The sequence below is a fragment of the Lynx rufus genome, unplaced genomic scaffold (assembly GCF_022079265.1).
Source record: "Lynx rufus isolate CCGP_SWC_20201006 ecotype Redwood Valley unplaced genomic scaffold, mLynRuf1.p SCAF_16, whole genome shotgun sequence".
In the NCBI taxonomy this organism is placed as follows: domain Eukaryota; kingdom Metazoa; phylum Chordata; class Mammalia; order Carnivora; family Felidae; genus Lynx; species Lynx rufus.
Window position 1 is genome coordinate 18,924,254 of NW_025814830.1, and position 22,092 is coordinate 18,946,345.

Below are 22,092 nucleotides of genomic sequence, written 5' to 3' on the forward strand. Positions count from 1 at the left end.
CGGCGCAAGCCAGCCGAGGCGCTCCGAACCGAAGCGGGGGCGGGGCCTGAGCGGAGGCGGGGCTAAGTGACAGGGCCTGCGCGCCGCAGGGGCGGGGCCGGGGCCGTGGCGGGGCCTGCGCGGCGCAAGCTGCGGCGCCGCGCGGGGCGGGACGCGGGAGGCCGGCTGGCGCGCGCGGTAGAGGGCGGGGCCGCGTTCGGGCGGGCGGACCGCGGGGGAGGTCTGGCGCGCGCGCGCGCGCGCGCGCGCGCGGCGGAGGGGCGGGCCGCGGGGCTCCGGGGGCGGGGCCGAGCGGCGCTGGAGCGGCAAAAGGCCGCGTGGCCGGCGCTAGGGGAATGTAAACACGGCAGGCGGCGAGGGTTCTGGCTGGGGCAGGGGTATGGCAGGGGCGAGCGGGAGGACCCGCCGTCGGTCGGCCTGCCGCGCGCGCGTACTGTCCCTCCTTGCACGTCCTTCCCGCCCCCGAGACGCAGGGTTCCGGCCCCTGAGTCGGGGCGGGGATGTGCCCAAGGTCACAGCGCCTGGTCGTTGGCCTACAACGTGTGCCTCCGGCAGTCGCCGGGATCTGGGGCGCCGGTGGAACAGTTGTTCCTGGAGGTACGTCCACGCATCCATCCAAGCCATTCATTCAACTAACAGCCCAGCACCTTCCCTGTATTTCCCTCCCCCACAAACTCTTCACGACGTTGGAATTTCAGGCAGCCCCTCTAGCTGAAAGCCGTTCCCAGAGGCTCGCATCGGACCGGGATGAAATCCGCACTCCCTGCCCTGGCGAACAGGGCTCCACCTGACCTGGCCTTCGCATCCTGTCAGACTTCCCTGCAACCCCCTCCCCTCACATCTCACCGCCCTTGTCCTTTCTCACCTCGGGGCCTTGGGGCTTGTGCCCTGCGAGGGCACCTCCGGCTGTTCTTCCTTCCCAAGAAATTCAAGGTCTTCAGTGGCCACTTAACCTGGAGCACCCCTCTCCCCAGGACTTCCTCTCCATCTTTTTGCCCGGCTGTGTTTCCTTGACAGAACTTGCGGCCAGAAGACTCTTGCTCCTCCGTTTCCTTGTTTGGTGTCCCTCTCCCTATCTCGTCTGTCTTCTTCACTGCTGTTATCCCCCAGCTCTCCGCATAGTGCCTGGGGGAAGGGAGACACTTAAATCCTATTTATGAATGAATTCTTGAAAAACTTACAGCGACCAAGCCCTATTGGAGCTTAACAGGCCAGTGATACAGGTACTGAACGATGGTCGCTAGAAACTACCTTCTATACTAAATTTGTAGAAAGCAGCATGTAGCAGAGGGCTCCCAAACACTCCCAAGACCCTTCCTGATTTATAGTCTCAGCCTTGTTCCCTGCCCCACTAACATAACAGTCTTTCTGAGGTGACAGCCTAGGTCTTATTGAAGAGTACGCCTTGTGTCATCCGCACAGGTCCCTGCTAGCAGACCTTCCAGGGGCTCTGAGGTCAACACTGCTGAGATAACTCACACAGCTTGTCTTAGGTAGGCATGGAACCCAAGGTCCTGAATTCCCCAGCCCTGTGTCCTTTAGGAATAACAATAAGAAGTATCAAAAACAGCATTTCCAAAATGGCAGCTTTGGGCTAAATCCTTCAGAGTGTTATCTCAGTTCAACTTAGCAATAATCCTATCATGTTGATACTATGATAGTCCTATTTCAGGGATGGAAACTATCTACTTTTCAGGGTCATTATTTAGGGATGAAGTGAGATAATGCAGCCTTAGTACAGTGTTTGACACATAGTAAATGCTCAATAAATTTTATATAATATAACTATAAATATATAAATGTGTGTGTGTGTGTGTGTGTGTGTATATATATATATATATATATATATATATATATATAAAACACAATGATAGACAAGACAGTTTTCCTTAGTGGTTGTAGCAGCTTACACTCCCACCAGCAAAGAATGAGACTTCCAGATGTTCTGTGTACTAGCCGACATGTTCACCAACAGTACAATGGATAAATAAATTTGGTATATTCATTCAATGGAATACCGCACAACAACAAAAAGGACAAACCACTAAAACATGCAGCAACATGAATAAATCTCAGACATAATGGTGAGCCCAAGAAGCCAGACACAAAAAAGTATTAGTATGTGATTCCATTTAATTGAAGTTTAAGAAAAGACAGAACTATAGGGACGGTGGTCAGAACAGCAGTTACATTTGGGGTGGGATTAGTAACTGGGAGGGGACCAGAGGAAACTTCTGGGTTCCACACATGTTTTATATCTTGAGCCGAATACATGGTTGTGTACATAAAAATTCCTTGAGATGTGCACTTATAACTTACACACTTTATGGAGTGTGTATTTCAACAAAAAAATTGTTTTTCTTTTTTTTTTATTTTAAAAAAAAATTTTTTTTCAACGTTTATTTATTTTTGGGACAGAGAGAGACAGAGCATGAACGGGGGAGGGGCAGAGAGAGAGGGAGACACAGAATCGGCAACAGGCTCCAGGCTCTGAGCCATCAGCACAGAGCCCGACGCGGGGCTCGAACTCCCGGACCGCGAGATCGTGACCTGGCTGAAGTCGGACGCCCAACCGACTGCGCCACCCAGGCGCCCCAAAATAAAGTAAGACTTTAATAATTCCTGCCCAGTTGGGAACTTCTAGTTTGGAAGGGAGGCAGTTATGTAGATTGGTAGCCGTAGTACAGAGTGATAAGGGCTGGGATGGGAAACTTCTGGGGGCTATAGCTTCACATGGAGTGGTGACAGGAGAGGGCATCCAGCCTACTCTTGCCAAGAAGGCTGCATGGAGGAAGCATCATCTAGGCCAGAATGAGATGATGTTTGGCAGAGGCAACACAAAAGATAAATCTGTGGAAACAGACTGCACCAAATTACTGAGGGCCACTTGCCAGGGGTAGCTCACCTTTGGCTGTTTGGTTTCGCTTCATCATATGCCTGTCTGCCCTGGGGTTAGAGTGGCCAAGCATTGGCTCAGCCTTGAGGGAGATATGGATTGAACTAGAAAACCAGCTGCTGGGTAGGGAGGGTATCACCTTCCCTCCACAATAAGACTTTGGGAAAGTTCCTTAACCTCTTGGTAGCTCAATTTCCTCATCTGTAAAGTGGGGTGATTCTAATTATCCTAACCTCCATGGTTTCTGTGAGGAGTAAATGTACTAATACCTATGATGCATTTGCAATAGTATCTAGGACATAGTGTTCAACATGTATTATTATTTGTAAAGAAATCTGTGGCATTTGCATAGCTTCATACATGGTAAAAACAGCAGCCAGGATAGAAGGATTAAGAAGTAAGTCAATGGGGGTTGCCAGGGGGGAAATCCTTCCCAGATAGGATTCCTTAACCTAGGGCTCCCAGATAGCCTTCATTGGCCACGGAAACTGCCTGCTGGCAGTGTCGGCCCATTGTGTGCACTTGGGCAGGGGGTACTTAACTTTTACCAGTTCCTTAAAGGCACCTATAGAAAGTTAAGGAGTTGATCAGGAAGAGGGTTGATCAGGAAAGGTGTGGGCTGTGACTGGAAGTGGAGCTGGCCCTGGCCTTGCTATCAGGCAAAACTGGGTACATAGGGCTGCTTGGCTGAGTCGAAGGAGGTGGGGGAGGGACATCTAGTGAGGCTCCACACAGGAATCCCAGAAGAGGGATCAAACTGGCTGCACCAGTGTGAGCTGTGAGGTAGGGGCCAGGCAGGAGGAGCAGGACCCAGTGCCAGGGAACCCAGTGTGGGAAGGCCCTGGGGGCTTGGCTCCTGTCCTCTCTCAGCAGTGGAAATCTGTCTGCACAGGCTTGCCGGGTCAGCCCAAGTCCAGGGCCCCAGTGCGTGCTCCCCAGGTTGTGGTTCACATCAAGCTCACACTGCTATGGACTCCAAGGCAGGAGACTGGCAAACCAATGGGTGGTCCCAGCCCTGGCCTAACCCTCTCCTACACTGGGGAGCAAGTGCAGTCACACTTCCTCAGGCAGAAGGCTGTGTCCCGTTTAAAAATTCCAGTGAAAATTAAAACTGACCTTTAAACTTAGTATCTGATAGAGCAACGGTGGCAGCTGACATTTATGGATTCTGTGCTAAGCTCAGGGTTTCCAAGGACAGAGACTAATTTGAAGACACTTCAAGGGGTAGGAGTGTGTGATCAGGTTGGGGGGGGGTGGGAAATGCATCAGTTATGCAGCAATAAACCTCCCTTCAGCATGGGCTGAGACACAAAAGTTCTTTGTTCTGTATCTGACCACCATATTCCCAGCTTTCACTTAAATCTCCTCATTTTGGGTTTCTGAAGACAGACACAGCTGCAAGACATAGAGCAGGACCTTGGAGAGATAAGGCACTGGCGTCTCCCTTCTGGAATATTTTCCTTCAAGCGCTATACTCTGCACTTTGATGGGGGAGGGAGGCTTGGCCAATCAGAGAACCACATTCCTGCCCATGCGGTTGGTTACAGGGGTGGGCACATGACCTGAGCTGGGCCAATGAAAATCCCCTGGAGTTGCTAAGCGGACCTAAAGTGGGTCTGGAAGCAGGAGGCCATCTTGCCACTCAGGGTGACCTTCCTTAGAGGGAAGTCCTGGGGAAGAGGGGAGCAAAGCCTGAGGTAAAGGGAGGTAGTCTTCTGATTCATTGAGCTTCTGGGTCTAGTCAAGCCCCAGACCAGGTTACTAGGAACTTTCCAGATGCTGGAGCCAATGATTTCATGTGTTTGTTGAGCCAGTTGAGGTTGGGTTTCGCGTAACTGGCAACCACGAGAGTCGTGGGTGTCTTGAGTGAGTGAAAGGGCAGTGGGCTGTCAAGTTTCATCCATTTGCGCCCCCCAGAGAGCCTCTCAGTGGTCCCCTAGACCCACTGGTCCTTCTCTGTAAGGCCTATACATCCACCCTGGCATGGCCCTGGGGGTGCCAGGCCTGGCTTTTAGTCTCAGTTCCCCAGGAATCCTGACTTCCCTGGCAACACCCTCAATCACTTGCTTACATCAGTCACATAGGAATCCACTTCTTAATCAGCCTGGCAGCCTCGGGAACCCCTGCATGCCTGACCCCCATCAAGTGCTAGTGGGCCTGGTGCACTGCCTTGACCCTGCCCTCCCAAGAACACCTCGCACACCCTGGGGGCAAGTAGACGTTAACTGAACAGGACTCACTCCAAACATGACTGAACAGAGGTCACACATAATGCTATGGCCCATAGGATATTAGCAAAAAATGGGATTCCGGTACACATGAGGGTTTCTGATGCTTTGAGCAACAGGATGAGTTTGGCAAAGTCGGGGTACAGCATGCAGCTGACCTCTGGGTGGGGACAGCTTCTCCCTCTGTCTTTACTCCTTGAGGTATCAACCTGGCCACTGTAGTTGTCTTACCTTGAGGCCCCACCCAGGAATTCAGAGCTGAATAGTGGGGTATTAGATGGAGGAGGGTCAGAATTAAATAAACAAGAAGGAGAGAAGGAAGAAGGCACTAAGGAGGGGGTACACTGGGAGTAACCCGGGCCTGAGCATTCCCCAGAGCCAGCATAGGGTCTGGACAGCAAGTTTTGCAGAATAAATAAGCGGGTGACAGATAGGGGCAAAGGTGAGAGGCACAGAAAGTGTTTCCCAGATGGTGGCAGGAAGCTGAGGAGGCTGGGTACATGGAGTGGGGGCACATTCTTCTGCTGAGGCCCAGGTGCAGCTGGTATGGAGGTCACAGAGGGTCCCGCCACAAGAAATCTCGAGGCTCAAGGCTGGGCCTTACCCACCTCCCACCCTCTCTTCTACTGTATCTGAGAGCCTCTCTACCTTCAACTTTTCACTGCTGGTTATATTTCCTTAAATCTGTTTGTTTGAAAAGAAAAACCTACTGGCCCTAAGTGGAAAACCAACATCACCAGCCACAAAATGAAGGGAAGCATGGAAGTGTTTACAACTACAGGCAAGGGGCAGGCCATGACCCTGAGGCCTGATTTCTTTCTGTTTAAAACAGGAGATGAGGGGCACCTGGGTGGCTCAGTTCAGTGGTTAAGCTTAAACATCACGCTCTTGGTTTCAGCTCAGGTATCACTGTTTGTGAGTTCGAGCCCCATGTCAGGCTCTGTGCTGACAGAGCCTGCTTGGGATTCTCTCTCTCCCCTTTCTCTCTGCCCCTCCCAAGCTAGCATGCTCTGTCTCTTTCTCTCTCTCTCTCTCTCTCTCTCTCTCTCTCTCTCTCTCTCAAAATAAATAAACTTCAAACAAACAAACAAACAGGAGATGATGGTATCATTCCACTTATGAGGTACTAGGGCAGACAGAAAGTAGAAGGGTGATTGCCAGGGCTGGGGAGAGGAGAATGGGGAGTTTTTAATGGGTACAGAGTTTCATTTTTGCAAGATGAAAAAGTCCTGAGGATGGATAGTGGTAAAGGTTATATAACAACATGAATGTGCATAATGCCACTGAATTGTACTCTTAAAAAGTGTTGAAATGCTAAGTTTTATGTTATGTGTATTTTACCACCATTTTTTAGAAAACGATATAACTGTTAGGGAGATGTCGGCCCTCTCAGCTTCAAAATGAGACTTTCTCCTTGATTAAGCAGAACACGTGAAAGAGAATTGAGAAGGGAATGACTCACTCCCTGTATGATGTAGAACTGCTATCATTTAAAATTAATATGTTGAACTGTGGTCAGAGTAAGAGAGGGGACAAATAATGAATGGGCAGAGGTGTAGGCAGGCTGGAGGAGGGACAGCCCCTCTGCCATGCGAGCATTTGGCCCACGTCCTGTGGGAACAGGCCCTGGAGCGGATGTGGCAGGTGCCCTGGCCACACTGACGCGACAGGCATAGGTCCCAGCTGCCGGGTTCCATCTCAGGGTGAGCTTGGGGAAGGCACTTCACCTGGCGGTGCCTCAGCTTTTTCCTCGGGTCCAGAGGGTGATGAGGAGTGTGTGCGTGAGGCTGAACTGAGGTTTGGCACAGCAGAGTACCGGGGTGGGCTCCACGCACACGGTCTAGGGGCCATGGATGGCTGTCTTTTCAGGGTCTGTTTCCTGACTCTTGTAAGGAGTCCCCTAGTTTCACTCCAATCACTGGCAGGGAGATCAGTGAACTCGGTGTCCAGCGGGACATTTGACCAACTTTCCTGCTTTCGCATCCTTCAAAAGATGCCACACAAGAGGAATTGGTGATTGTACCATTTTACTGGGCCCATGAGTGTTTGCATACAGTTGGTGCTCAGTAAGTGTCTGTGAAATGGTTACAGGGATGAATTCTGTCATAAGAGTATGAAGGTTGAAGCAAGCATCTTGTCCTCAGGATGCCCACACCCTGTGGAAAAGAGCAGCCCATCCTTCATCACAAAACAGCAGGAGAGATGCAGGGGAAGGAGGCACCTGGCAGCAGAGGTCCTCATCCAGCTCGGGGTGAGGAGAGGGGCAGGAAGCGGAGAGTCACTGACTTTGCCAAAGTCACCGGGGCCCCCCACCTCACCAGCTCCAAAGGGCACCTTTCAGGGTTCATTTCACGGCGCTTTCGGGAGTCTTGGGCTTGATGGCCCACTCCCTGTTGGAGAACACCACTTCCGTCTCCTGGTTTCCCTCCTCCTTCCCTGGTGCTCCTCCTCAGTGCCCTTGCTCTTGTCCCCCTCCCTATTTAAGTGATGGAGCTCTTTTCCAAATTCTCCCTCCCTGCGTGGTCTTTTCTTTCCACCTTCTGCCCTCTTGCCATCTCCACTTGCCCATCTCTTCTGAGCCTGTCAGTGTAAGACGCCCAGAAGTGGGCTCTGGGTTTCCCCACCCTGTCCCACCTGCTTCTCCACCTGGTGCCCCCATTCCCTCAGTTGCTCAAGCCCCAGACCTGGTATTCATTGTTGATTTCTCTCTATCTCTCTCTCTCTCTCATCCTCTGCACTGCATGCATCAGCAAGCCCCAGGGGCTCTCTGCTTCCAAATGTTTCCACTCTGTCTCTTGTCCCCTTCTCTGTCCCGTCCTGCAGGGAGCCACCGTCTGCCGCCGGGACAGCTGTACCACGTCCTGAACTGCTTTCTCACCGTCGCTGCCTCTTCCCCACCAGAACTCTCTTTTTCCTAAGAAAATGACTTCCCTGAATCCAATCAAACCTGCCCCTTCTGGAATCCATTTGAAAGCTTGGCGCTGATTGCAAAATAAGTCAGGTTGCATAAGTGCCAGCCCCTGTCCGACCTGGCTTCTGTTGCAGCCCTCTGGTCCTGGGGTCCTGGGCCCATACCCTCCTCTCCCTCTGCTCCAGCCTTTCTCTGACACGCCAAGGGCTCGGCTTTGTTGTGTTTGTACCCGTTCTTCACCGCCCCCCACCCTTTTATCGGTGGCGGGCTCTCGCTTCGGCAGCCCCTCCTGGAGGAGGCCTTGCCAGCCACACTGTCTACATCAGGTTCTCTCTGTCTCGGGTCTCGCCTTTTGCCAGTTTTCTCTCAGCACCCCATTTTGCTTTTGGTTTTTAATTATAAAAATGTCAAACATACACACAAGTCGAGAGAGGATAGTACAATGAGCCCTCATATACTGATCCTGCAGATTTAATGACTAAGATTTTCTAATATTTGCTTCATCGAGCCTGCGGCTTTTTGTTTTCTTCACTGAAATACTTTAAGGCAAATTCCAAACATTTCACTTTTTACACTTGTCTGAAATGTATGGCCATTTTCTCACATAACCACAATGCCAGTAAGACATATAAGAAAGTGAACAATTCTTGGTACCATTTTTTAAAAAGTTTATTTTGAGAGTGAAAGAGGGGTTGGGGGGAGAGTTGGGGAGTGGACGTGCACAGACATGCACAAGCCAGGGAGGGCAGAGAGAGAAAGGGAGAGAAGCCCAAGCAGGCTCTGTGCTGTCAGCTCAGAGTCTGACATGGGGCTCGATGACCTGAGCCCAAATCAAGAGTTGGATGCTTAACTGAGAGCCACCCAGGCGCCCCCATGTACCATTTAATACTCAATCTACATTCAAATTTTCCAGTTATCTCAAATGTGTCTTTTAACCATTGGTGTGAATGACGATCCAAACAGGATGCACACACAGCATCTGGTTACCGTGTCCTTTGCTTTTCACTCGGGTAGCCTCTTCTTTTCCACGTTTGCTGCAGAAGCCAAGTCAGTCTCCCGCAGAACCACTTCCCCTCCTGGACTTGTCCCTTTTGCTTCTCCTAGAGTCATTGCCTCGTTCCTCTCGCCCCTGTACTCCCTGTACATGGAAGCCAGTTCTCCTAGCCCGTTAAATTCATGTCCCTGGGTGGTGCTGTTTGCGATGCTGGGTGCTTCCTAGGCCGTCCCCTCCAGAGGCCCAAGGTGACTGCCATCCACTCCTGTGATGCCAGATTGATCAATGGAGGCAGGTGGTGACAGCCTCTTCCTTCCGTAGTGCCATTCCCCATCCACCCTCACCTGTTTCATCCAGTAATAATTGTTTCCCGAATCAGCTCTTTGATTAGGGTTTGCAAAATGGTAGTTTTCTATTTCCTTCATTTCTTCCAAATTAGAGGCATACATACCCAGGGGGATGGAATGTGGGGGCAGTCCACCCTGCTGCAGGCAGTAGGGAGGGTGCGTTGTCTGCAGAGAACTGGACTGAAAGTCCTCTGCCTGTGTCGCTATCACAGCCTTGCCATTCTAGACCATGTCAGTGAGGAATAATGGCGCTCCTGCCTCACCCCTGCCACCAGGCACCGCCGTTCAGAGTCTACACACAGAGTCTTCCGTAAAGAAATTTTCCGTATCAATTAGGGCTATTGGGTTGCCCGGAAATGCAGCTCATGTGGTGGCATAAATGCCTAATTCTGTCTTTTTAATGAAGCCCCATATTTTTATTCTTCATCGCGCTTGAGACATTTTGTAATTGCACGTTCGTTTACTTGTTTGGGGCCCTTCCTCCTTCAGAAGGCAGCTGGCTGAAGGCACACGGGAGGCACTCGGTCCTCAGACATCCGAGTGGAGGCTTTGTGGATGGAGGCCAGGAGGGGCGAGCAGGCAGTGTCGGGAGGCAGGGGGGAGAGCAAGGAGAGGTTTCAGAGGCTAGAGATAGAGTGGCACATCCTGGAAGTGACAGCTGTCAGGGGTGTCTGGGACTGAGCATGAGGTGGGAAGAGGAAAGCACCGAGGCTGAGGAAGACTCAGGGGCAGGAGCCCAGAGGAGCACTGTCTGTGCCATCTTCCCAAGGGGCTGGACTCTATCCTAGGAGCCGTGGGACCATGAGGTCTCTGCGCCCACCCCTGCCCTGCCCATGGCCTCCTGGATAGAGCCCACTCCTCCACGGGAGGCGCACGTAATACTGGATACTTGGCCACAGTCTAAGGCAGCACCCGCCTCCTCCCTCCCTCTCTAATTGCTCTGTTTTCCTTCCACTTCACAAGTGGGTTGGCTAGTAACACCAAAGTCTGTTTTATATACATATAGATAGTTAGCAAACACAAAATGTGTGGTAAGCTATGTTCCATCTTTATGTTATTAACACACAAAAGCAAGAAAGCTCCAAGTTAGAGCATCTGCAATTCAGCCCAGTGTGCAGCAAGCCATATGGCGAAAACATGGAACGGAAGGCAACAGAAGCGCCTCATCCCTGCCTTCGTCTGAAGAGCACCTCCCCCCACCCCCCCATCCCCCAGCAAGCCAGGGCCACCGGCTTTTCCCGCCCTGCCTGTCCCAGCCGAGGCCAGCCAGCTTCCATCCATTCATTCGTTCATTCCTCAAATATTCATTGAATTCCTGTCCTGTGCCAAGAACTGTTCCCTTATGAGGGATAGGGGAACCAAGACGGGCAGAAGTCTGTCCTTGGGGCAGGAGAGCCGGTCAGGACATAAGTACATAAACCACACAAAAAAGATAAGATGGTTGCTACCAGTTACGAGAGCTCCTGAAGAGGTAACTGGGTGATGTAATAGTACATGGAGCAGAGGCACATCCCTGAGGATAAGGTGGCTTCAGAAGGCGCTTCTCAGTAGACATGAGAGCTCAGCTCTGGAGCATGAGAAAATCCAAGCAAAATTGCTGTGGGGAATGTATCCCAGACAGAGGGGACAACATGTGCAAAGGCCCTGAGGTGGGGACAAATGTAGTGATTTAGTGGAATTGCAAGCAAGCTGGAATGCAGTAGGGCTGGTATACAGTGAGTACAAGACGGCTGGGTGAGAGCAGCAGTAGGATCTTATGGGCTTGTAGGGAGTGTGAGTTTTACTCTAGTGCTATTAGGAGCCATTGAAGGGTTTGAAGTAGAGTGACTCATCCGATTTGCATGTTTAAAGATCACTCTGCTGTGGAGGGGAGTGTGGGTGGGGGAGCAGGTATATCCTGGGGTCCTAGAGACTAGTGGCCCAAGCCAGGCAAGATGGCAGCTGGGCCAAAGTTGGGGCAAGGTGGTCACAGGGTCAGATGTGTTTGCAAATAGAGTGAGGGAGGGCTTCCCACTGCCTGCTGAGAATGCAGGTCCGTGGCCTTGGGCCCATGGTAGCTGACAAGGACTGGGGCAGTGTAACTGGGCAGAGATGTGAAAACACAGCTTCCTTGTCCTGTGCAGGTGAGGTGCCCCATCTGTGTCACTCCCCATGGAAGGCCTAGTTTTCTTTCCTATTCCCTGACTCCCATGGTCATAAGCATAGTGACATGTCACCATCATTCTTCTGCCAGCTGGAAGTCGAGGGAGAGGAAGTCACTACCTAAGAGCACACAATGACAAGGGGAACCTATAGAGGACAGGACCCTTCTCCATAGACTCCAAGAAGCCTTGGGGTGTTAGCCAGCCCTTTCCAAAGTCGACCTGACTATCCTACATTCCAGCTGGCAGAGGAAGGGTGGCCCTACTCTTACCAGCAAGGACACACATTCATGCACAGCCCAAAGCAGTTGGCTTTCCACCTTAGTTGTGGCGGTGCCTGTTGCCTTCTCCTAGAATAGAGGTAAACTGCACATTGCTGTTCAGGTTCTCTGGAAGCAGAGGTTACTATGTGGGAGGCATGTAGGGAGGGCCCTAGAAACCAGCCCCTGAGGACAGGGCAGAGCAGAAGCAGGCATGGACAGAGGGCCCCGGAGCTGAAGTGGCCCACAGAGCTGCCCTGCTTGAGGCCCAAGTGGCAGGGTCTTTATATCTCTGCCTCCATCAGCCATCGTGTGGCAGCATGTGGCCCTGGCAAGGCTGCCCTCCGTCGCTGAGGCAATCCTGGAAGACTAGCAGCCGCACTGTCAGCAGCCCGGGCAATAGGACCTTCTTCAGGGGTGTTGGGAGGCGCGTCTTGTCCGTCACAGTCAATCACACTCACTCAGACATGACCGATTCATAAACCAGCAGTTGGGGTCATGATAAAGTGACATCTTCCATTTCATAAAGCAGGACTAGCCAAAGGTCCAAGACCATGAGCTGACAGGCCTGAGACTTGGTAGGAGCTCCATTTACATGCCACCAGTTAAAGGGGTAAAGACATAATGCCCTTTTTTCTCCATCAAGACAGGTCACTATTAATTAGCCCTGGGTTGATCCAATTCAGTTCTTTAGTGTTCTTTAGAAACATGCACTGTGCGTCTCTCCAGGGCTCAGGCTGCGATGAGCAGAGAATCCCTGGCAGTCCTGCCCTTGTGGAGTCCATAGGCTTGTGGGACAGGGAGACGCCAATCAAATGACCGCATTGAGGACCACATCATGAAGACTGGTATGGCGAAAATTTCCTGTTTTTGTGCATTAGATGCATGTCTCAGCAAGTATGGGGTCTAATGCACATGCCATCCTCAACCACCTGATGCTGGTTTAGTGTTCGCCTCACTTCAGACCAGGATGCAGCCACAGAGAGGTTACAGTAGCCCTCAAGGTCACCAGCAAGGACACAGTGGAGTGCACATATGTGCTCTGAAAGCAGGAACATCTTTGGAAACTGATCTGGACTGGGGAGGAGGAAGGAGGGAGGAGGTCAGGAATGGCTCCCCTTAAGGAGTAGATGCTTGAGCTGATGGGTAAGAGATGAGAAGGAGTGACAGAGAAATGAGGCATTCAAGTGGAAGGAAGGCATGGAAGAGGCCCCAGGAATGCTGAGACCAGGGCTCATTTGAGGAACTGGGAGGTCGCAGGGTACAGGGATGCCCAGGCTGGGGGTGCTGTCTGCACTGAGCACTTCCTTCTTCATTCTGAGAGCCACGGAGGCCATCAGAGCTGCATCACAGAGACTCCTCAAGCTGCCATGTGAAGAATGGGCTTCTGGGGAGCCAGGTGCTGGAGGCTGCCATGGTCATCAGGGAGAGGCGTGTGGCAGGGCCCGGCAGGAAGCGGCTGGATTCAGTGCTGTTTGGAGTAAGATCAACTTGGCTTGGTTGGATTTGCGATGGGGAGCAAGGGTCCAGCCAAAGTCCAGAGACCCAGACTTTCTGGCCTGCAGAACTGGGCAGTAATGAGACCCCTCACTAGAGTGGAGGTCTTGGGCAGTGACACAAAGGCAAAAGTGACATTTAAACATTTTTTTGTATGTCCAATGTCAAAACGTTGAAGGAATAGTAGTATAATGAATACCTGCTAACTTCCATCTAGAATAACCAGTTGTTAATTCTTTGCTATACTTGCTTTTCCTTATCCTTTCCACACATGCACACGCACACACACACATGCACACACATATACAGACATGCACATATGGACATGCACACACAGACACACAAACAGACACACGCATGTGTGAACACACATTTTTTGCTGTACAGTTACAAACATCATGACACTTCTCCCCTAAACACTTTTATTTGTATCCCTTAAGGGTAAAGACACTCTCCTCAATAAACGAGATAGCATTTTTATATCCAAGAATATTAACAATTATCCCATAATGCCATTTGATATCTAATCCTTGTCAAATTTCCTCGTTGTCCCAGAGTTTTGCTTTCAGTCAGGATCCAGTCAAAGTCCCTGCCTTGCTTGCGGTTGTTGGGTCTGCTCTTTGGTCTCCTTCTGTACAGGACAGCCGCCACCCCCACCCCTTCTTCCCATGACTTTGCCTCTCTGACAAGTCCAGGCCAGTTGTCTTGTAGGACGTTGTCCACTCTAGATTTGTCTGATGGTTGCAATTCTTTTGCTTCTTCTTCTTTAATCTTCATTGAGATATAACGCACACAACATAGTTTGCCCATTTAAAGTGAACCATTCAGCGGCTTTTAGTATGTTCACAGATAGTGTGGCCATTATCATTGTTGCTCCTATAACATTTCATCACTTCGAAAAGAAGCCCGTTCTCTATCACCCTCTTAAGCCTCTCTCCCCAGCCCTAAGCAACCACGAATCTATTTTCCTAATCTTTCCATTTTCATAGACTGGAATCATGTAGTGTGCTATCTTTGGTAACTGGCTTCTCTCACTTAACATAATGTTTTCCATGTGTTCAGGTGGTCACGTCTCTTTTTATGACTGAATAGTATTCCCTATATGGATATACCACCTTTTGTCTATCCATTTGTCCATTGATGGAATTTGAGCTGTCTCCACCTCTTGGTTAGTACAAATAAGCCAGTGTAAACATCCGACCACAAGTTTTTGTGGGGATATATATTTTGGTTTCTCTTGGGTATATACCTAGGAATTGAATTGCTGGGTAATTTTATGTTTAATTATTTAAGAGACTGCCAGACTGCTTCTCAAAGCCGCTGAATCATTTCTTTTATTAAAAAAACTTTTTTTTAATGTTTACTTTTGAGAGAGAGAGACAGAGCACATTCATGAGCGAGGGAAGGGCAGAGAAGGAAACACAGAATTCAAAGCGGGCTCCGGGCTTCAAGCTGTCAGCACAGAGCCCAATTCAGGGCTTGAACTTACGAACCATGAAATCACGACCTGAGCTGAAGTTGGACGCTTAACCGACTAAGCCACCCAGGCACCCTGCAACTGATTCACTTTCTATTCCTATCTGCAGCATGTGAGGCGTCTGACTTCTCTACAGCCTGACCAGTGCTTGTCATTATCTGACTTTTTGATGCAGTTCTTTCTAGGGTTCCACAGCGGAGGCTTCTCTCTAAGTCCTGCTGGCCCCCCACTCCTGCAGCCTCACCCCAGCAGACGAGGCCTCTCAGACCCAGATCGTGAAGGATGCAAACAGCACATAGGATTGGATGGCATTGTTTTCTTATTTTGTAGTTAATCAGATTCTGCACTTTCCTGCCACAGTTGCACTCAGGGCCCTAAAAAGATCCCCCGGGAAGCAGCCAGGGCAGAGTTGTTAAGTTGGAGACACTTAGGCGTCAGAGAGGTGAGGGTTGCTCATGCGAGCCAGTGCTGGACACTGGGCCAGGGCTCCTGGGCCTGCCCACTGAGTGCAGGGGCTCCCATCCTGCAGGCTGTAATGTGCGGCATTAGGGAAGGTGGCAGGAAGGAGGAGTTTCCGGAGAGCAAGTGACCCGTAGAAGCAAGCCTCCGTTCTAAACTACATCCTAGACTCCCTCCCATGGATGCTTTTGTTCCCCACTGCCGTTTACCAAGGAGGTGCTGATGCAGTGGCACCAGGGTGCAATAGCCCACGGCCCCAGCCTGGAAGGCTGATTTGAGGAGGTTGGGCCCAGCATGGCAGCCTCTGCTAACTTGTCTAAACTGCAGGCAGCCCCTCTTCTGCTGATAGTGCCCCAGGCAGAGCTAAGCTGCCTTCCTGGGGTGACTGCTTCTCTTGGGCTGCGGGGTTTGGGTGGTTGCTCCCCTTGACCAGGTGAGGTGAGGGCAGGCAAATGTTTACCCAGGCAGGGATGGCTTCTCCTAAGGCCCAGGTCTCCCAGCCCATCCTGCACCAACCCTGTGTTTCTTGGAGGCCAGAGGCCTCTGGGAATCTAACCTTCTCTTCTTTTCTCCTGCTGCTTTCTTTCCTGCCCTGTATGTCCGTCCATCTTCAACTGTCAACATCAGATTCAAGGCCTGGTCAAATGCCACCTCCTCCAGGGAGCCATCTTTCTCTGCCTTCCTCTGAATGTCTGTGTAGCAGTACATCTGCACCTCCCTTAGACACTGACCTAGTGCTCTGTGTTCTAGGTGATCAGGGCTGTGACTTCTGGTCCTCACAGATACCAAGGGTTCTTCTCGAGAGAAGGAGCTGAGTCCTGCTCACCTCTGCCTTCTTTATTGATTTGGTCAGAATTATTTTGGGTGCCAGTAACAGAATCTTAGCTCAAACCAGCCTAAGGAAAAGGATCCACGGGTGCATGTTACTGAAAGTCTCGGGGCTTCAGGTACAGCTGGGTCCAGGGTCCCATTTGTTGCAGCTGTGCCCATCTCTTGGTCCTGCTCTCAGAAGTCTCAGCTATCCTGGCAGAAGCCCCAGACTTGAGGTCCGTTGGTCTGGCTCAGGTCACGTGCTCCCTCCTGCATCAGTGGTTGCCCAAGAAGAAGCTTGCTGTGATTGGTCAGGCTTGTGTTATATTCTCACTTTAGGATTAGGGGTGTTGTCATAGACCAGTTGTTGCGGGAGGGGTGCTTCCCAAGGGAAATCGTTGCCACTGGGCAGGCAAAACAGCAGGAACTCCCTGGAGATGATCCTTCCTCCTGCTCAGTGCCCCATTCAGGGTTCTGTACGACTTATTTATCTCCCTCCTGGGTATTTCTCACACTTGTTCCTTGTTCTCATCAGGAACTTGACCCCTGTTCCACCCCTTCCCCTGGCCCACCATTGTTCATTCTCCCTACAGCAGCCAAGAGGTGTCTTCCTAAAACATAAGCACATCACATCCTATTGTGCCCCCATTGTGCCCTAAAGTCCTTGGTGGTGTCCCATTGCCCCTTGGATGAAGTCCATTCTTCTTAGCAAACCATGTCCAGCCCGTGGTGATCTGGCCCTCCAGCCCTATCTCCCTGTTTCTTCTTCCCTCTGGGATTTATGCTCCAGACTCCTCAAACCACCTCAAGTTGCCCTATGCTTCTGCCTGGGATGCCTTTTCCCTGCTTGTCTGACCGGCAGACTCTTCCTTTTCAATACCCAGTTCAGGCATCTCCTTCTGCAGGAAGGCCTCCAGGACTTCCCTGAACAGTTAAGAGCACCTTCTTCTTGGTGCCCATATGTATTCACCGCTCTGAGCTAGGCTGAGTCTGGGGATCACACTTTCTGGTCCCTGCTTGCCCTTCAGGTGCCTCTTCTCCATCTGCCTCCCCAGTGCCTAGTCTGGTGCCAGGTCCAGTGATGCATTCTGGGCAGTCACTGTTGACCGATCTGAGGACCCAAGGAAGTGAGGAACCTGGGTGGGCCCTGCCTGCCTGGGCCAAACAGACTTGCAATCTCCCTTCCTGGGCATGTTCAGCCCTGGACTTATACGCCCCTGCTCCACATGCTCCCAGCCCCCAGCCTCCTGATGTGCTGCCCTCCATCCACCTTATCATAGTACTGCTTTTATTTTCTTCCTAGCATTTAGCTTGGTTGTTATTCTCCTATGTGTTCACTTATTATCTGTCTCCCAACCCCCATGCCTATGACCTGTCAGCTCCACCAGAGCAAATTTCAGTACTGGCCGTATCCTAGTACTGGGCACAGCACCCCACACCAAAGGGGCCCAATAAATATGCACTAAGTGAAAGAACTCCAGGTCACCCTGAGTGGAGCATTTGACCTCCCTTTGGGAAGAATTGCCATAGTTCCCAAGTTCAAGGGGCTGATACGAAACTTGGGGAAGTTCCAATATGATTGGCGAACCTCTCTTCCTGGGGACTCCTGTCTACTCCAAGCCTTTGGGTGGAAGAGGCTGTTCCAGAGAAACAAGAAATGACTCATTCCAGGTTGGGCATCTCAAGACCTAATTCTCAGCAAAACCACCAGTAATGACAAAGCAGAAGAATCTGCAGGTGGCTATAGGGAGTGTGAGCTTTCTCAGTCCCTTCCATCCTTTTTGCTGAACTTCTAGGTAGTTCACAGGCACCCAAACCTCACCATCCTGTCTGTGCAGACTGGGGCCTTATCTTCTCTTTTCTATCCCCTCTCCCTGCTCTGCTCTCTTTCTTTATCTTCTCCCCTTTCTCCTATCATCTTCCCCATCCACTGCATAGCAGGTGGCATGTGAAACGTGCACAGCAAGCTATCTGCTGACTGATTCCACTTATAAAATTTTCCTTTTATTGGGAAAGAGAAGGATATGTACCCCCAAACCCTTCCTCATCATTTTCTTCTAGCCCCCAAGATTTCTGATGCAGAGTAGCTTGACACCTAGGTGTCTAAGCGCCCCTTCTACTTCATTTGGTTCATCTATCCATCCATTAATCAATCCATCCACCGATCCATCCATCTATCCATCTCCGTCCATCTGTCTACCCACACATTCATTTATCCATCCATCCATCCATCCATCCATTCATCCATCTGTCCATATGTCCATCCATCCATATGTCCATCCATCTGTTTTCTCATCCATCTGTCCACCACCAATCCATCCATCCATAAATCCATCCATCCATCCATCCATCCATCCACTAGGCATGGACTGGCCCTGGATGAGTGTGACACAACAGGCTAGGTGGTGGGTGGAGGTATAAGATAAATGCACCCACAGATGTAGTGTAAAGTGGGGATTACAAACTCAGGTGCTGGCAGGAAGAGACACCAGTCAGGTACCTGCAGTGGTATGGAACCTCTCAACCCACTGGGCTGATACCACAAAATATATCCCCCTCTGCCTGCTAATGGTCTGCTGATTCCAGTCTATGAATCTGATCTGGAGCTACTAACAGGAATGTTAGCTGAGGGGGAGATCCCATGTGGTTGGGGGCAGGCATAAGAACACTAAGCAGGGCTTCCAAGAAGAGGGGACATTTGAACTTGGCCTGAAGGCTAAGTGGAGTCCATAAACCCAGGAATTGTGGAAGGGGCCTTGCAAGGAGAGGAAGTGGCCTGCTGTCATCCCATTTCCTGGCCTATGTGTGGTTTTCACGTGCTCGGGAGCAGCCTGTTTACTGTCCCCTTATTCTTCCCCCATCCTTCAAATCAGGGGTGAGGGATAGCAACTGCCCATCATTCCTCTCCCCTCCCTCCAGGTGCCCCATGGGACTATGAAGGAGACACACACTTGCACATGTGTGTGCACATGGATGTGAACTCCTGGGACAGGGATCTTATCTATTTTGTTCACTGCTGCAGCCCAGAACCTAGACTAGGTGCTCAGTAAACACTTGTTGGACGAACAAATGAAAGGAGAATGGTACATATTGGATGGATGGATGGATGGATGGATGGATGGATGGATGGATGGAATAGATAAGCAGGTTTCAAAATGGTCCAGGTTGGATGGATTGCCCCAGCTCAGACCATGATCGGGAAAGTGAGGGCAGAAATCAGCTTATTTTGCATTTCGTTCCTTTTAAAATAATTATTAATTTTTAATTATAGAAGCATGCATGAATACATCCTCATCATAATGAGTAATACAAACATTGCAGATAATGCTAATCTCTCCCTTGCTCACCAGCTCGCCCTCTCATCCCAGAGGTGGATGTGGTTGATGGTGTGAGTGTTCCCTTCCACGGCCTTTTCTGCACATTTCACGTGTTTATATGTGCACACGTGTGCATGTTTGTGGGTGTGCCCAATCGCAGTATATGGCATCGTTTTGTAACATTCAAAAAAAAAGTGGAATTACGTTGCTCGTGTTGTTCCCATCTTACTTTATTTTAAACTTACTTTCTTTTCCCAGAATAACATTTCCTGGAGCTTCCTCTATACAAGAGCACATCTCATTCTTTTTTCTTGTTGTTGTAGCCAGAGGTTCCATAGCTCATTTAACTACTCCCTTTCTGCTGTCAGTTTAGGATGTTCTGAAATATTTGTTCCCACAGAGAGAGTTTCAGTGAATGTTTTTAGATCCAGCCTCTCATGTCTCTGTGTCATCGCCAGGTCATAGATTGGCATGACTGCCACTTTCCTGAGGATCCTGATAGAAAGAAGGCCCCCTCCCTGCCTACAACTTGCCTGTTGTCTGAGCCTCGCTGTCACTGAGGCCCCAAAAGAACAGGCACCAGAGGTCCTGGAGGCTGTGCGGGCTGAGTGTCAGTGGGAAGACCCACTCCCCAGAGGAGGAGTCCTATGACCAGGTCTTAAGTTAGACTGGAGGTACTTCCCCAGTACCCACTATGCACCGTGCCCAGGGCGGGGAACAGAGCATGTTGGTGGCCTCATTCCTGCCCCATGGGGCTCTCAGCCCACCATGTGTTTGTGTCAGTCCTGAGCTGGAGGCCTGAGGCAAGAACCCGGTGTCATGACTGCCAACAGGGTCCTGAAATGAGTGGCTTCTATAGGAGTACAGAGACCAGAGACATGAGGGTGTCGATGATCGCCTGGCCCCCTCCTGCACAGCATCTCTGCAGCCTGATGGCCAGCTCTCATGACCTCACCCCCGCAGGGCCCAGAGGCAGCCCAGCTTGGCCCTTCACGCCTCTGCTGTCCCCTGCCCCTCCTCTCATCCAGCGCTGGAAAGCATCTCTAATTCCGGTGGGCATCACTGTTTGCAGCTCCTCGGGCAAACTCAGCACAGGTGCCAACGGTTAGTTCACTCTCCCAGCTTCCATTTCCGCAGCTCAGCACCTGCAAAGCCCCCCACCAGAGTCATGCCAACAAGAGGGGGCTGCGGCTGTGTGTGTGCGTGCCCGTGTGCGAGCCCACGTGCCCGGCTGCTGGTGCCTGCGGGAAGCCACGAGGGAAATTTCCAGCACAAAGACCGTATGCCTGAGAGCGAGGGGAATTGCTCAGCAAACTTCAGAAGCGATCAAAATGTCCTTTCCATAAAGTCCCGGCTTAAAAAATGTTAGCAGGTGCGTATACAATAGCGAGTCAGTTGGGATGGATTACTATAGAATACCATTTCCGCTCATTCCAGATTATGAATTCAGGGCATAATTTTCTGTAAATTGTCATTCTTGTCTGGTAAGGAAAGCTAATTTTTTCCTCATATGGAAAAAAAAAAAAAAAACAACCCACCACTATCCTGGGCCATTGCTCTTTGGAATAGGGTCTGCTGCAGCCCTCACCTCCCTTGGGGACCCCCGGGATGGGCTGAAGCTGTCTCCCAGAGTGGCCGCGGCCAGAGGCACTGCAGGAGACATTTCACTCCCGGGGTCATCGGAGCTGCCGTGGGTTGCTGAAATGGCTTTGGGGAAAGAAGAAAGATCCCTGCTCATGGACGCTGGGCCTTCTCTGGAAGGAGGGTGGAGAATGAGGGCCGGCTGCTCTGGATGCGTGCGGTGAAGACAGGGTGTGGGTAACCAGGAGAAGGGGAGGTTGTTGGCAAGGCATTGGAGGCTGTGTTCACCATTCATTCATTCATTCATTCATTCAACAAAGGTGTACTGAGTGCCCAGTATAGAGGGCCCTCTTCCATGCCCTGTGGTCACAGCGTCGCTAAGATGTTCTGTTCCAGTGGGGAGAAAGCCATTGTGAGCGTGAGGCCTGGAGTTAGAGCAAGCCAGGCTTGTTCAGGAGGAGAGAACAGGCCAGCAAGACTGGAGGCGAGGGAGGAGGGGAGAGTGGAGAGGCTGGGCAGGGGTTAAGGACAATCTAAGCACATGGGGACCGGATAGTTTTGAGCGAGGGAGAGACGTGCTTGGTTTTTGTTAGAAGCCGCCTCAGGCTGCCAGGTTGAGAACTGCCAGTAGAGGTGTCATAGTAGGAGAGGGACCTTCTGGCTGGGAGAACCACAGGCCCCTCACTGGACCTCTGGGCCTTAACCTTGGCTCCCAAGGCACCCTTGGGGGGGGGGGGTGTGCGTGGCTCCGTGCCAGCTGCCACTTCTTCTCCTGATGGAACACAAGGTAGGACAGTCCCTCCGGGTGGTTAAAGCTGCTTGCTCCAGTGTGATGACTGGACACTCCTCAAGGCAGGGGAAAGCCAGGCCTTATTCTAGTGTGGACCCATATTTTTCAAGATTCATTCGAATGAAAATGACAGAAGCCTGAGTCAACAGGCTCAAGTGAAACTTGAAATAACATCAACCAGTTACTGGCCCTCGCTGTCAAAAACTTCAGGGACTTCAGGCATAGCTGGATCCAGGAACCTAAACCATATTGATAGGGTCTTTCTTGCTTTCTTTCTGCTTTCCTCTGCCCGTTCTCAGGCAGAAGGTCCCCAAGTGGTGGCAGAGATGCTATTGGCACTTTCAGACTTAACCTCCTGTCAGCTGAGGAAAGGCCTTTGCTCAA